The sequence below is a fragment of the Bos indicus genome, chromosome 13, assembly GCF_029378745.1.
Source record: "Bos indicus isolate NIAB-ARS_2022 breed Sahiwal x Tharparkar chromosome 13, NIAB-ARS_B.indTharparkar_mat_pri_1.0, whole genome shotgun sequence".
Classification (NCBI taxonomy): domain Eukaryota; kingdom Metazoa; phylum Chordata; class Mammalia; order Artiodactyla; family Bovidae; genus Bos; species Bos indicus.
In genome coordinates, this window is record NC_091772.1 from 62,545,561 (window position 1) to 62,560,206 (window position 14,646).

The 14,646-nt window shown below is 46.4% G+C and overlaps 1 long non-coding RNA gene across 1 annotated transcript; it reads left to right on the top strand.

The window, feature by feature from the left end:
• The first annotated feature begins 7,305 nt into the window (after positions 1–7,305).
• On the top strand, positions 7,306–8,962 carry LOC139186401 (uncharacterized). Its single transcript, XR_011569945.1, has 3 exons — positions 7,306–7,475; positions 8,109–8,180; positions 8,794–8,962. It is a non-coding gene; the product is annotated as an uncharacterized lncRNA (long non-coding RNA).
• Positions 8,963–14,646: the final 5,684 nt, after the last annotated feature.

Below are 14,646 nucleotides of genomic sequence, written 5' to 3' on the forward strand. Positions count from 1 at the left end.
CCTCCTGTGTGGTCCGTTGCATTCTTCCATTGGGATTTTGGGGGATGTGGGATATGTGCAACCAGGTAAGCAGAGACCTGGATCCGAAGTTGGAAGGGAGTTTGGGGATTATCCAGCCTCACCTCCTTGTCTTACAAGCAGGAAAACTAAGGCCCAGGATGGGCTAGAAAGTGACCTGAGGTGTCATAGAGACAGCCTCACTCTGCTTCCCTACAGCACCACCATGATGGAGGGCTGCCTTCCCCAGCACACCTGACCACATGACCTCCTCACAGCACACTTCTGCTCTTGTCCCCATTGTACAGATGAGGAAACTGAAGCTCATAGAGGACAAGTGACATACCGAGGTTACAGGGTAGCAAGTGGCAGGACTAGTATTTAAAGCCGTGGCTATGGGATCACTTGCTCAGAGCAGTGATGTCCCATCTTCCAGTACTCAGCCACCTCTCCCCAGCCACTGCAGGTCCCGATGTGTGATCTCAGGCAACTTACTAGAACCACACTTCTCTCACCTCCCCAATGGACTTAACAGGAAAACCTCCCTGTTGCACTGTTGTGATGATTGAATGAATCAATGTGTGGAAAATGCTTAAGCAGAGTCTGAGACCTGGTGAGCACAAGATGAATGTCAGCCTCAACACACTGGAATTACTGTCAAACAGTGTTGAGAAATCCCATATTCAATCTTTACACACTCTATCTCACTCGATTCTGATTTCTACTGAGTGATGCAGTGAATTGTTCTTGGAGTAGATGTGGCAACTGAGTCTCAGAGAGGTGAAGTGACTTCTCCAGGGCCACACAGCTGGTCAGAGGCAAAGCTGGATTCCATTTGAAGTCAGCCTTCTCCAGAGCTGGTTTTCCCCCTGCTGGCCATAGCAAAGGGATGAGAGTTTTCCTCTCAGTCTATATTTTGCGACAATCCTAACTCCCACCAACTAAGATCATGGCATCCGGTCCCATCACTTCATGGCAAATAGATGGGGAAACAGTGGGAACAGTGTCAGACTTTATTTTGGGGGGCTCCAAAATCACTGCAGACGGTGACTGCAGCCATGAAATTAAAAGACGCTTACTCCTTGGAAGGAAAGTTATGACCAGCCTAGATAGCATATTGAAAAGCAGAGACATTACTTTGCCAACAAAGGTCCATCTAGTCAAGGCTATGGTTTTTCCAGTGATCATGTATGGATGTGAGAGTCGGACTGTGAAGAAGGCTGAGCGCCGAAGAATTGATGCTTTTGAACTGTGGTGTTGGAGAAGACTCTTGAGAGTCCCTTGGACTGCAAGGAGATCCAACCAGTCCATTCTGAAGGAGATCAGCCCTGGGATTTCTTTGGAAGGAATGATGTTAAAGCTGAAACTCCAGTACTTTGGCCCCCTCATGCGAAGAGTTGACTCATTGGAAAAGACTCTGATGCTGGGAGGGATTGGGGGCAGGAGGAGAAGGGGACGACAGAAGATGAGATGGCTGGATGGCATCACTGACTCGATGGACGTGAGTCTGGGTGAACTCCGGGAGTTGGTGATGGACAGGGAGGCCTGGCGTGGTACAATTCATGGGGTCGCAAAGAGTCGGACATGACTGAGCGACTGATCTGATCTGATTTGATCTAATGAGAAGCTGGTGTTCAATCAATGTCTATTACTTACAAAGTGGATTGGTTGTTTTGTTGATGAATGTTGAGTATATATTAGTATGAAGGTAGCATAGCAGGAACAAGGTCTCCTAGCTGTGTGACTTTACGCCCATTTCTTAATGTTTTGATGTTTTATTTCCTCATATGAAAGTGCATTTAATAGTAATACCTACTTTATGGAGTTGTTGTAAAGACTGAATGAAATAACAGAGGCAAACAGTCTCATTTAGCGCCTGTGCACAGGAGCTGCTTCGTAAGTTGTGTATCACACTAAACGGAGATTGCTTTTGCAGCTGTCCTTGAGAAAGTGAAGGCTGATTTTGAATCACTCCAGGATTTCACATGTTTGGAGAAAGTAGTTACTGAGAAGATCCAGGAAGATGAGATCTTGTTGGACAAGGACATTACCGAAAATCTTCAACTACTTGTCAGGTATTAATGGTGAGTTGATGTTGAGTTCATATTGGAGTTCTTTGTTCCAAAAGAGAATACATATCTTTGGGGAGGTAAGTTTAAGAACAAAGACAGAAAAGTTAAAAACAAAACAAAACAAAAACAAAAAAACCCCTTGTGCATCCCTGAGAGTGGAACTGGTGTGAGGCCAGCTCTTCTAGAGTTTAGGAAAATTAGAGGCAGGGCTGCAGGACCTATCAAGGGAATTAAAGGTCTAGGCTTTCTTCTCATGTGATTTCAGGTTCAGGATGAAGGTTCCCTTCATCTGGTCTCTACATATTTGCTGGTGTGTAAAGTCGCTTTTCCAAGGAATAAAACTTTTCTTCCCTGAATATAGCTGAGTGTAAAAATTTGAATGACCTCAGGACAGAGAAAACTAGAATTCACATCACATAGGTGGCCCCATACATGAAGTCTGGGAGCCAAGCAGTTATGGGTTCAAAATCTGGCTCTGCTAAAAAAGAATGAAATAATGCCATTGGCAGCAACAAATGGAAGGATGTAGAGATAATCATACTAAGTGAATTCAGAGAAAGACAAATATCACTTGATATCACTTACATGTGAAATCTAAAATGTGTTGCAATGAACTTATACAAAATAGACTGGTGGACATAAAAAACAACTTATGGCTACCAAAAGGGAAAGCAGTTTGGGAGATAAATTAGGAGTTTTGCATTAACATATATACACTGCTGTATATGAAGTAGACAACCAACAAGGACCTACTATATAACCCAGGGAAGTATGCTCAATATTTTGTAACCACCTATAAGTGGAAAAATGTGAAATGAAATGTATCTCTGTCTCTTCCTATGTATACCTGTATCTTTATCTATCTATTGGAAAATCCCATAGACCAAGGAGCCTGGTGGGTTACATTCCATGGGGTTGCAAAGAGTCGGACACGACTGAAATGACTAGCACCCACACATATCTATCTATCTATCTATATCTGAACCACTTTGCTGTACACCTGTATCTAACACAACATTGTAAAGCAACTATAGTTCAATTTTTTAAGAAACCAAATTCTGACTCTGGTACATGTTCACCTTGGAGTCTTGAGGGAATTACAGCTGTCTCCTGCCATGGCATCCAGTGGAGAGAATCCAACCTCTGAACTGGGTTCTCATGAAAATCAAAGCAGACAAAGTCAGTCAGTCTCAAACGCTCAGCATGAGACTGTCATAGAGAAGAGCCCAGCAATGACTGCTATGAGGAATGACAGGGGTGAATTGTGGTTTTTGCACAGGTTGACAATCAAAAGCATCAGCATTAGGATTATCATATTCCAAGGGACTCCTGAAGGCAGAGGCATTGGCCTGAGTATCCCCATCACCACTAAGGTCACCCTGACCTTGTGAGTGAGTATTGGTTAGAATCGGAGGTTTGAGAGATGCAGTGGGGTATGCCAATAGATCTCCAATCTGGCATCAGGTACTTTTCCATGCTTCTGACTTGGTCTCCCAATCTGTAAAATAAGGAGACCTTTCCAGGTCTAAGAGCTTCCTTGGTGGCTCCAGATGGTAAAGAATCTGCCCGCAACATGGAAGACCTGGGTTCAATCCCTGGGTCAGGAGGATCCTCTTGAGAAGGAAATGCTACCCACTCCAGCATTCTTGGGCTTCCCTGGTGGCTCAGAGGGTGTATCCCCTGGAGAAGGGCATGGATACCCACCCCAGTATTCTTGCTGGAGAATTCCGTGGACAGAGGATCTTGGCAGATTGTGGTCCATGGGCTTGCAAAGAGTTGGACATGACTGAGGAGAAGGGGAGGACAGAGGATGAGATGGCTGGATGGCATCACTGACTCGATGGACGCGAGTCTGGGTGAAGTCCAGGAGCTGGTGATGGACAGGGAGGCCTGGCGTGCTGCAGTCCATGGGGTTGCTAGGAGTCAGACACAACTGAGCGACTTCCCTTTCACTTTTCACTTTCATGCATTGGAGAAGGAAATAGCAGCCCACTCCAGTGTTCTTGCCTGGAGAATCCCAGGGATGGGGGAGCCTGGTGGGCTTCCGTCTATGGGGTCCCACAGAGTCGGACACGACTGAAGCGACTTAGCAGCAGCATATTACATAATGCCCCTAAACGATAATAATGATAATAATAATAATTCATTGTGTTTACCTTTTTGCTTCTAGTTAGGAGATGGCAAGAGGAGCATTAAATGCCTACCAAGGGCCCTAATTTCAGATTGTTCCCAAACCATACTCAACCTGCTTGGAAATTCCCAAAATGAGATCTTGAAAACTGAATCCTTTCCATTTAAATGGCTGATCTCTGGTAACCCACCAAATCTACATCTTAAACTGTGTGCTTGATAGAGCATGTTTAGCCCAGGGAAGAGGGTATAAGGAGAAAGGATGATCCTGACCTGGATGGGAGAGGAGAAACTGTCTGGAAGCTGAAGGCTGGCGCAGGTTGGCCTTGGCAGAGTACAAGTTTGAGGCATGAGCAGAGGTCAGTCCATTCTGCCTCGACAAGGAATCTGACCATAGGTTAACTGCTGCTGCTGCTAGGTCACTTCAGTTGTGTCTGACTCTGTGTGACCCCATAGACGGCAGCCCACCAGGTTCCCCTATCCCTGGGATTCTCCAGGCAAGAACACTGGAATGGGTTGCCATTTCCTTCTCCACAGGTTAACTAAAGACCCCCCAAACCAAAGATAGGCTCTTCAGCCTACCATCACTTAGAAGACTGAGCTGTAAGTCCAAATGCCTGAGCCCTGCTGGACCCTGCCTTGCCCAAAGCCCCAGGGAAACCATTCTGTCTTCCAGGTCTCAGTGTCCGTATCTGTGAAATGGCATTCCACTCTGCTGCTCCAAACCCTCTGGGGGCTTTTCTCTCCACTTGGTTACAATCTCAGGCCCTCCCGGAGCCATCTGGGCTCTACCTGATCTGGATCCACATCTTGCCCACTCTGCCCTCGACCCACTAGCTTTTATCTGAGCCTCAGACAAACTCCTTCCACTCAAGACCTGTGCACGGGCTGCTCAGGCACCTAGGACACCTTTCCTGCATCCCATTTCCATGTTTGTCTCATCATTTAGGATCTGAAATAAGTTTCCTCCTCTTTTCTCTTTTAGTATTCTACTCTCTCCCTTCTGTATACCTGTCACAAGTTGTCATTATATATTCAATCATATGTTTACTTCATTTGTTCCATCAGCCAAAAATGTGTGGAGCAGCTGCTCTATGACAGGCAATCACCAGTCTTAAACCTGGAGAATTTACTGGTGACTGCAGAGAAGGAGCTTGTACTCCTGGACCTTGGTATCTGGAGGGCAAGGCAGGCAGACATGCATTCAGTCCACAGTAAAGAGCCCACAAGGAAAATGTTCGACTGCAATCATCCCTGGGCAGAGCAACACACCTAACAGGGAGCTGTGACACAAAGCCCTTCCTTAGGCAAGCAGTCATGAGGGCTTCCCCAAGGAGGCGACAGTTACGTTGAGAGCTGAAGGTGGGAAGGAGCCAGCCTTAGAAACGTGCTTCATATCGGGTTGGCCAAAAAGTCTTTTCAGTTTTTCCATAAGTTGTTACAGAAAACTCCAAAAGAACCTTTTAGACAACCCTATATTTAGGTACCACATTAGGAGCTGCTTGTGCTTTGTTCATCACTGCGTCCGCAGTCAGGCTTGGTTCCGGTCATGTAGTTGGTGCTCTCTAAATATGTGTTGATGAATGAATGGATGACTGGATGGATGGATGGAAGGATGGATGGATGGATGGATGGATAGATGGATGAGGTTTCAGGTTTGTGATGAGACTCTCATGAGCTATTGGGATGAGCTGCTGGTCAACCATGGGGTTCAAAGTGATGATCACCCTGAGTAGAAGCACAACTCACCTGGCTTTACGGTGCTCCACCATCTTCTGCCTGCTTCCCACTGCTCTTGCTTGGCTGCTCTGCCAATTTCACCAAGTTTTTATCAGTTTCCTCTCTTCTCCAGTTTGCTCAACAGGGTTGTAAACTCTACAGTCAACCTCATGAATGAGGTGTTGTCCCTCATAACGCACTACAAGGTGAGTTACCCATTCCTGGGGCTGCAGCCAGGCCTGGTGGGGCAGATGAGACTTTCCCTGGGTGGGCTGTACACTCTGGAACCTTCCTTTCTGATGGTACAGCTTTCTTTGGGGCAGTCAGTTGCTACCTTCCCCCGTTCACTCAGCCTGGCCTGGGTAGGAGGTGAGCAGGGGCCCGACATGAGCTGAAATCACTGGGTCCCACACTTGAACCATTTAGCATACCCATGAACTGCCAGGAGGCCTTTTAGCTAATATTTTTCTTCATTAAACACAATTTTAATTCATTTAAATATGAAAACTATACACACCATAGCTCAGATTCATGTGCATCACATAAAAACCATATATAAGTGTGCCCCCAAATCCAAATATTCTATATTAGTCACTCTGTAAGGAAGGTGGGAATCTGGCTTTATTAAAACAAAATCCTCCATGCTGTTCTATGATTTACTGAACTTGAGTCATGCTCAAAGTGTGGCCCTCAGGCCAGCAGCACTGACCTCCATGGACATTCATTGGAAATGGAGACTCACATCATACCCAGACCAGCTGCTCAGTAATTTGTATTTTAACAACATCCTCAGGGAATTGTAGGCACACAAAATTGTGAAAAACACAAAACACTTCTTTATGATTCCCAGGGCCCTATTTTACTCTACAATTTCAGGATCCAGAGGTCAAGGTTTCTAAGGGTATAGGGTTCTGGAATGTTAAAAGTCTAGATTCTTCAAGGTTCTAGGATTCTAAATTTCTGAGGTTTTAGGATCCTAGTGTCTTCTAGTTCTCAGATTTGGGCCTTCTAGATTTCCACTCTTCCAGAGTCCTAAGGGTCAGAAGTCCTGAGGCCTCAGTATTGAGCATCTCTGTGGTTGGCAGGCAGGATGCTCACAGCGGATAATAACCAGTCCTCTTTCCTTCTCCATCTCTCCTCTCCCTCCTCACCTTCTGACCTCTTTCCTTCCTTCCCTCTCTCCATTTCTCTTTGTGTGTTTCTCTCTTTCACTCCTTGTGACCCTCAGGAGTGCCCACTAGTCCGCAGCCTCCTTGAAGCCTGGATGCAGAGTATGTTAAGAACCGTATTGTTAAGTCACAGCCTGGGGAAGCGGGGAGGGGGCTCCCTCTGCAGCCTCACGGGGGCGGGGGGAGGGGGGAGGGCGCAAGCCGCTCTATGCCTGCAACACTGGCAGGTCTGGTCAGGGGACCCTGGAGAAGCTGAGGACCCTTTGTCCTGAGGAAGTCATGAGAGGATGTCCAGAGGGGTCCCTGCAGACTGATGGCCTCTGTGGCCCTCTGAGAGCTTCAACTGCCCTCCTTTGTCATGCTGGCAGAAAGTGATGCCCAGAATGATGTGAGAAAGAAGGGCCTGATCTGGGCTCAAATCCTGGATGTGCTACTTAACAAGAGTGGGTGGGGAACAACTGCCTCCACCTCTCTGAGCCTCAGTTTCCTCTAAAGTGAAAGGAGATTATAAATGCTGCCAAGTTGATGAGTGGATTTAAAGAAAGAGCAGAAAGATTGCATTGTTGCAACAGTATGCACTGTTTATAAGCATGACCCCTTCCCCTTCCCTTCTAATGAGGAGATGTGGCTTCACCTCTAGCCTCTGGGGGCTTTCCTTGACCTGGGTCTCTGGCAAGACTGTGGTTGCTGGGGCTGCAGGACAACAGAAATGGAGTGAGTAATAGTGTCAGGGTCCTGGAAACAGGCCTTCTAAAAATAGCCACAGGTTCAGTTCCTTGGGCAATTTCTCTGTGCTTCCTACATGCTATGTCATTAGATCCTTGAAGGCCCTGTGGGTATTGGCAGTACCATCATACCCATTTTACAGATGAACTAACTGAGGCTCAGAGATGGAGTGACATGCAAGAGGTCCCATGACTGTCAAGTCAGACCCCCTGGAGGGTGGCAGCCACTTGTGTCTGATTTCTATTCAGCTTTCCAGTGCTGGAGCCTGAGAACTGCTACTAATTTGTTCTTTCAGAGGAAGTTTATAAACTCCAACAGGAAAACCCATAAAACAGATGAGGAAAACAGCTGTGAAGCCTGCCTGCTGGTGAGGTCTGGGCTCTGGGCCCTGGGCTGAGGGAGGATGAACAGCCCCCCCGCCCCCACCATACACACACACACACACACACACACACACACACACGGGCCTGTGGAGAAGCAGAAGCAAAGCTTGGCTTCTCTTCTTTATCTAGTAGCAGCCTGAGCCCTGATCTCGGTCACAGACCAAGTCCTGACCCTTAATCACACACTCAGACTTCACTTGACTCTGCTCCCTGACAGCCCAGAACATAGTCAGACACAGCTTTCACTCGAGTTGTTGACTGAGTCCTGATGTTGGTCATGGATAGAGATCTGTCCTGTATCTGTCTGATCCATGATCATGATCATATACTGAGCCCCAAACCCTGACTCATCATGGCCCCAGATCAGTCTTTTCACGTCCGCCATTGTTGTTAGTGAGGGAGTGGGAGGGTAAGGGGGTGAGGAGGGGTCAGTGCCAGGTGCCAGAGAAAGACCCCAAACCACAGGTGTCAGTCCCCCACCCCCAAGCCTGAGAGCTCCCAATGTTGGGGGGAAGCACTGTGGCAGCTGTACCTGGTGAATGCAGAAGCAGGTAAGGGCCCAGGATGTCCATGCCTCACACTGGGGTCTCCTTCCAGATTTGGTTCCCAGAGACCTGAGTGAATCTCTGACCCGTCTCCCTCTGGGAGAGTTGGTGCTGCCACCATCCCCCAGGAGTGACAACTGAGCCCAGTCAAAGGACACTCTCAGATACTCCTCCTCGCAGTCAGGACACCCTATGCTTGTCACCCTCCACTCCCAGCAATAAAAAGCCATTTCTACACCTGCTGTGTGGCCTGTTGCATTCCTTCCATTGGGATTTCAGGGAAGGTGAGATATGGGCAATCAGGGCAGCGGAGACCTGGATCCATAGGTGGAAGGAAATTTTGGGATTATCCAGCCCCACTTCCGTGTCTTAGAAATAGGAACACTGAGGCCCAGGATGGGCAAGAAGGTGACTCGAGGTCACGTGGAGACAGCCTCACTCTGCTTCTGCTAACACCGCTGCCATCTTGGAGGGCTGCCTTCACCAGCACACCTGACCTCATGACCTCCTCATAGGACCCTTCTGCAGGAGACACCAATCTTGTCCCCATTGGACAGATGAGGAAACTGAGGCTCATAAGGACAAGTGACATATTGAGGTTACAGGGTAACAACTGGCAGGACCAGGTTTCAAACCCACAGGTATGGGATCCCTTGCTCAGAGAGGAGACGTCCCATCTCCCAGTATTCAGCCACCTCTCCCCAGCCCCCAGTAGGTCCCTCTCTCCTGGCCTTGATCTCTCCCACCAAGGACTGATGAGGATTCTCTTGTGGCCCTTCTCAACATGCAAGCCCTCAGTTTCCCCTTTGCCCTGGAGTCTGGAGCACAGAGCCCTTTACTCACAGCTGTGTCACCTCTGCAGAGGACTGACCCAGGCTATCACCTCAGGGACCCCCGCCTCTCCTGTCCAGGAGGCCATCTGATTTTCCTGCCAAGATGGCCAGGGAACATTTGCCCATGTTACCATGAACCATCTCAGTGCTGTGTGCAATTCTGTGAGGGAAGAACCACTGTCGTCCTCAAGGGAGAGTCGTGAACACACGGAGTCCTGAACCAGCGCTGCTTCACTCAAGGGCCTTCTGTCTGAAGGATGCCCCACAAGGTCAAGTCACCACAGGGGGCCCTTGAGCCCCTGGGGCAACTTGGGGGACCCTTGGACCAGCTCTCCCAAGAGACATCAGTTTAGGCTGTGCCGGGGTTGCTGATACACGTGAGGTGAGAGGTTGGACAGAGCTGAGCATGACCTGGCCTCTGCTGTTGCCAGCTGTGTGATCTCAGCCAATTTACTTACCCTCTCAGAACCACAGTCCTCAATCCAGCCCAGCGGAGTTAACAGTAAAGCCTCCCTCATTGTGTTGACATGAGAATTAAATGAGTCAATGAGTGGAAAGTGATTTACCAGAGTCTGACTCTGGTGAGCACAAGATGTATGTCAGCCTCCACACACTGGAATTACTGTCAAAGAGTGTTGAAAAATTCTGTATTAAGTCTTTATACACTGTATGTCACTCAATTCTGATTTCTACTGAGTGATGCAGTGAATGGTTCTTGGAGGAGGTGTGGCAACTGAGTCTCAGAGAGGTGAAGTGACTTCTCTAGGACCACATAGCTTGTCAGAGGCAAAGCTGGATTCCATTTAAAGTCGGAGCTGGCGCTTTCCCTCCTCGCATAGCAAAGGGATGAAAATTTTCCTCTCTGTCTATATTTTGTGACAATACCAACTCCCACAATAGTACACAAGGAGGTCTCACAATTCAGGACTTCTTTTGAGCAGTAGCCCACTTGGGTCAGTGCTGAGCCTTTGTCCAGGCTGTTCCATCTACCTGGTCATTATTCCTTCTCTCCCTCCAGCTTCTCAAGCCTCCTCAGCCCTAACATTCTGCTCAGGACCTGTCTCCTGGTAAGTGGGGGCCACTCCTCAATGTTGACCCAACAATGAGACCATGTTTTCCAACTGGTAGCTCTACCCAAGCTATCTTGTCATCATTGTCCCATACAGACAGAGGGTTTAGGAAGCTTCAGCTCTCATAAGAACAGTTTACATTTTTTTTAGTAATCTTTTCCCCATTTATTGGTCAGAAAAATTTGACATTCATCACTATATAAGTTGAAGACAGCAGTTTGATTCTGTGCAATAGGTTAAGTTAACATTCAAGTTCTCATATAGAAACAATAAAAAAAAAAAAACAGTTTTTCCTTGTGATCAGAACTCTTAGAATTTTCTCTGTTAAGTTTCCGTATATCATACATCACTGCTAGCTATAGTTACCATGTTGTACATTATATCCCTAGTACTAAGATGTGAGGAAGAATAGCAATAAATGCCTACATAGAGAAACAAGAAAAACCCAATAAACAATCTACCTCTGTACCTTAAAGGATTAGCAAAAGAAGAATAACTAAGCCCTAAGTAACCACTGAAGGACTACAATAAAGATTACAGCAGGAATAAATTAAATAAGAAGAGAAAAATAATTGAAAATATTAACCAAACTAATATTGGTGCTTTGATAATGTAAAAGAAATGAAAAACTCTTAGCTAGATCTCATGACTCACAAGGGGGCTTTAGGTCTTCACATGTTGCCTGGGTCTGCTTTGTCCTCAAGATACTATTTATATACAAATATTTTGGCAAAGCTCACTAGAAAAAGAAGCTGTACAAAGGGGATAAAACAATGTATTGTTATAGTGCCTTGATCCAAGTATGCCTGAAGTCCTCCTTGCCACAAAAATTCCAGTTCAAATATGTGTCTCGCTTCTTATTTTTTATTTTTATTGAAGCCAGTGTGAGTCAGCTCCTGCCATTCAAATCCTCCAGAAGTCCTGAAAACACATTTGTAGACTCAAGTCTTCCTGCTCCAATCTGATGCCTACTCGAGGATCACACAACCACATTGGAAACATAACAGACATCAAAGCCACAGGAGAGCTTAGAGGTCGTCATTTTCACCTCTTTGCTGGAAAGTCTAGGGAGACTGTGGCCCGGGCGAATGGCTTGGCACTGCAGGTGCACTTCACCATTGGTGCTCATGACAACACACTTAGTAGGTATGGAAAACCTCGTTTTCCAGTTGAGCATACTGAGGTTCAGGGAAGAGAGGTGACTAGCCTAGGCTTTATAAGGACAGGAACCCAGTATTTGCATCCTCAGGGAAGGTCAGGTCACACTGAGGCCAGCTGGTGCGGCGGGTAAGACCTTGGACTTGAATATCTACTTATTCCTCGACTGCTGCTGTTTGAGTTGGTTGTTATGCCTGGTGCATTGGGCCCATGTCAACCCGGAACACTTGGTCCAGGAAGCCCAGATGGGTGCCCACTTGGCTACAGGCTTATAGCACCAGCAGAGTCCTCTGGGTCACCTGTGTCCATCTCCTCTGTTCTCCCTCCTGCATCTCAGTAGGAACCTGATGAACTCAGCTAGGACAAAGTACAAGTAGGGCTAGAGGCTTGAGGAGCTAGCCTTCCTCACCGCAACTATGGTCCCACCATCAGAGCACAGAGTAGGGAGAAGGTAGCAGCCCAGGTGCCCAAGCCTGGTGCTGGGACATGGAGGACCACATCCAGCAGAGCCTTGGATCCATCAGCAGACCACCCTCTACACTGTCTGAGCCTGGTTTATACACACCTGAGGTCCCTCTTCCCCTGGTTGTGGGCACAGAGCTGAGGGATGTGAGGAAAATCTTGTGGAGAGACTTGTTCTCACCTCAAGACTACAACCCAGGGGGTGGAGAGTGATGTAATGAACTCAGACCTGGAGTTGGCCCCAGGCTTCTGCTGCCTCATTGCGAAATGGATAAATGACCTGGTACCTGGATCCCTGTGGCAAAAAGGAAATTAAAAGGGTACCAAGGGAATACAGAAGGAAGCAGGGCAAAGTCTAATAGAGTTTTGCCAAGAAAATGCACTGGTCATAGCAAACACTGTCTCCCAACAACGCAAGAGAAGACTCTACACATGGACATCACCAGATGGTCAACACCAAAATCAGATTGATTATATTATTTGCAGCCAAAGATGGAGAAGCTCTATACAGTCAGCAAAAACAAGACCAGGAGCTGACTGTGGCTCAGATCATGAACTCCTTATTGCCAACTTCAAATTTAAATCGAAGAAAGTAGGGAAAACCACTAGAACATTCAGGTATGACCTGAATCAAATCACTTATGATTATACAGTGGAAGTGAGAAATAGATTTAAGGGACTAGATCTGTTAGATACAGTGCCTGATGAACTATGGATGGAGGTTCGTGACATTGTACAGGAGACAGGGATCAAGACCATCCCCATGGAAAAGAAATGCAAAAAAGCAAAATGGCTGTCTGTGCAGGCCTTACAAATAGCTGTGAAAAGAAGTGAAAAGCAAAGGAGAAAAGGAAAGATATAAGCATCTGAATGCAGAGTTCCAAAGAATAGCAAGGAGAGATAAGAAAACCTTCCTCAGCAATTAATGCAAAGAAATAGAGAAAAACAACAGAATGGGAAAGACTAGAGATCTTTCCAAGAAAATAAGAGATACCAATGGAACATTTCATGCAAAGATGGGCTTGATAAAGGACAGAAATGGTAGGGACCTAACAGAAGCAGAAGATATTAAGAAGAGGTGGCAAGAATACACAGAAGAACTGTACAAAAAAGATCTTCATGACCCAGATAATCACGATGGTGTGATCACTGACCTAGAGCCAGACATCCTGGAATGTGAAGTCAAGTGGGCCTTAGAAAGCATCACTACGAACAAAGCTAGTGGAGGTGATGGAATTCCAGTTGAACTGTTCCAAATTCTGAGGATTATGCTGTGAAAGTGCTGCACTCAATATGCCAGCAAATTTGGAAAACTCAGCAGTGGCTACAGGACTAGAAAAGTCAGTTTTCATTCCAGTCCCAAAGAAAGGCAATACCAAAGAATGCTCAAACTACCTCACAATAGCACTCATCTCACACGCTAGTAAAATGATGCTCAAAATTCTCCAAGCCAGGCTTCAGCAATACGTGAACCGTGAACTTCCTGATGTTCAAGCTGGTTATAGAAAAGGCAGAGGAACCAGAGATCAAATTGCCAACATCCACTGGATCATCGAAAAAGCAAGAGTTCCAGAAAAACATCTATTTCTGCTTTATTGACTATGCCAAAGCCTTTGACTGTGTGGATCACAATAAACTGTGGAAAATTCTAAAAGAGATAGGAATACCAGATCACCTGACCTGCCTCTTGAGAAATTTGTATTCAGGTCAGGAAGCAACAGTTAGAACTGGACATGGAACAACAGAGTGGTTCCAAATAGGAAAAGGAGTTCGTCAAGGCTGTATATGGTCACCCTGCTTACTTAACTTATATGCAGAGTACATCATGAGAAACGCTGGGCTGGAAGAAGCACAAGCTGGAATCAAGATTTCCAAGAGAAATATCAATAACCTCAGATATGCAGATGACACCACCCTATGGCAGAAAGTGAAGAGGAATTACAAAGCCTCTTGATGAAAATGAAAGAGGAGAGTGAAAAAGTTGGCTTAAAGCTCAACATTCAGAAGACGAAGATCATGGCATCTGGTCCCATCATTTCATGGCAAATAGATGGGTAAACAGTGTCAGACTTTATTTTTTTGGGCTCCAAAATCACTGCAGATGGTGATTGCAGCCATGAAATTAAAAGATGCTTACTCCTTGGAAGGAAAGTTATGACCAACTTAGATAGCATATTCAAAAGCAGAGACATTATTTTGCCAACAAGGGTCCATCTAGTCAAGGCTATGGTTTTTCCAGTGGTCATGTATGGATGTGAGAGTTGGACTGCGAAGAAGGCTGAGCGCCGAAGAATTGATGCTTTTAAACTGTGGTGTTGGAGAAGACTCTTGAGAGTCCCTTGGAGTACAGGGAGATCCAACCAGTCCATTCTAAAGGAGATC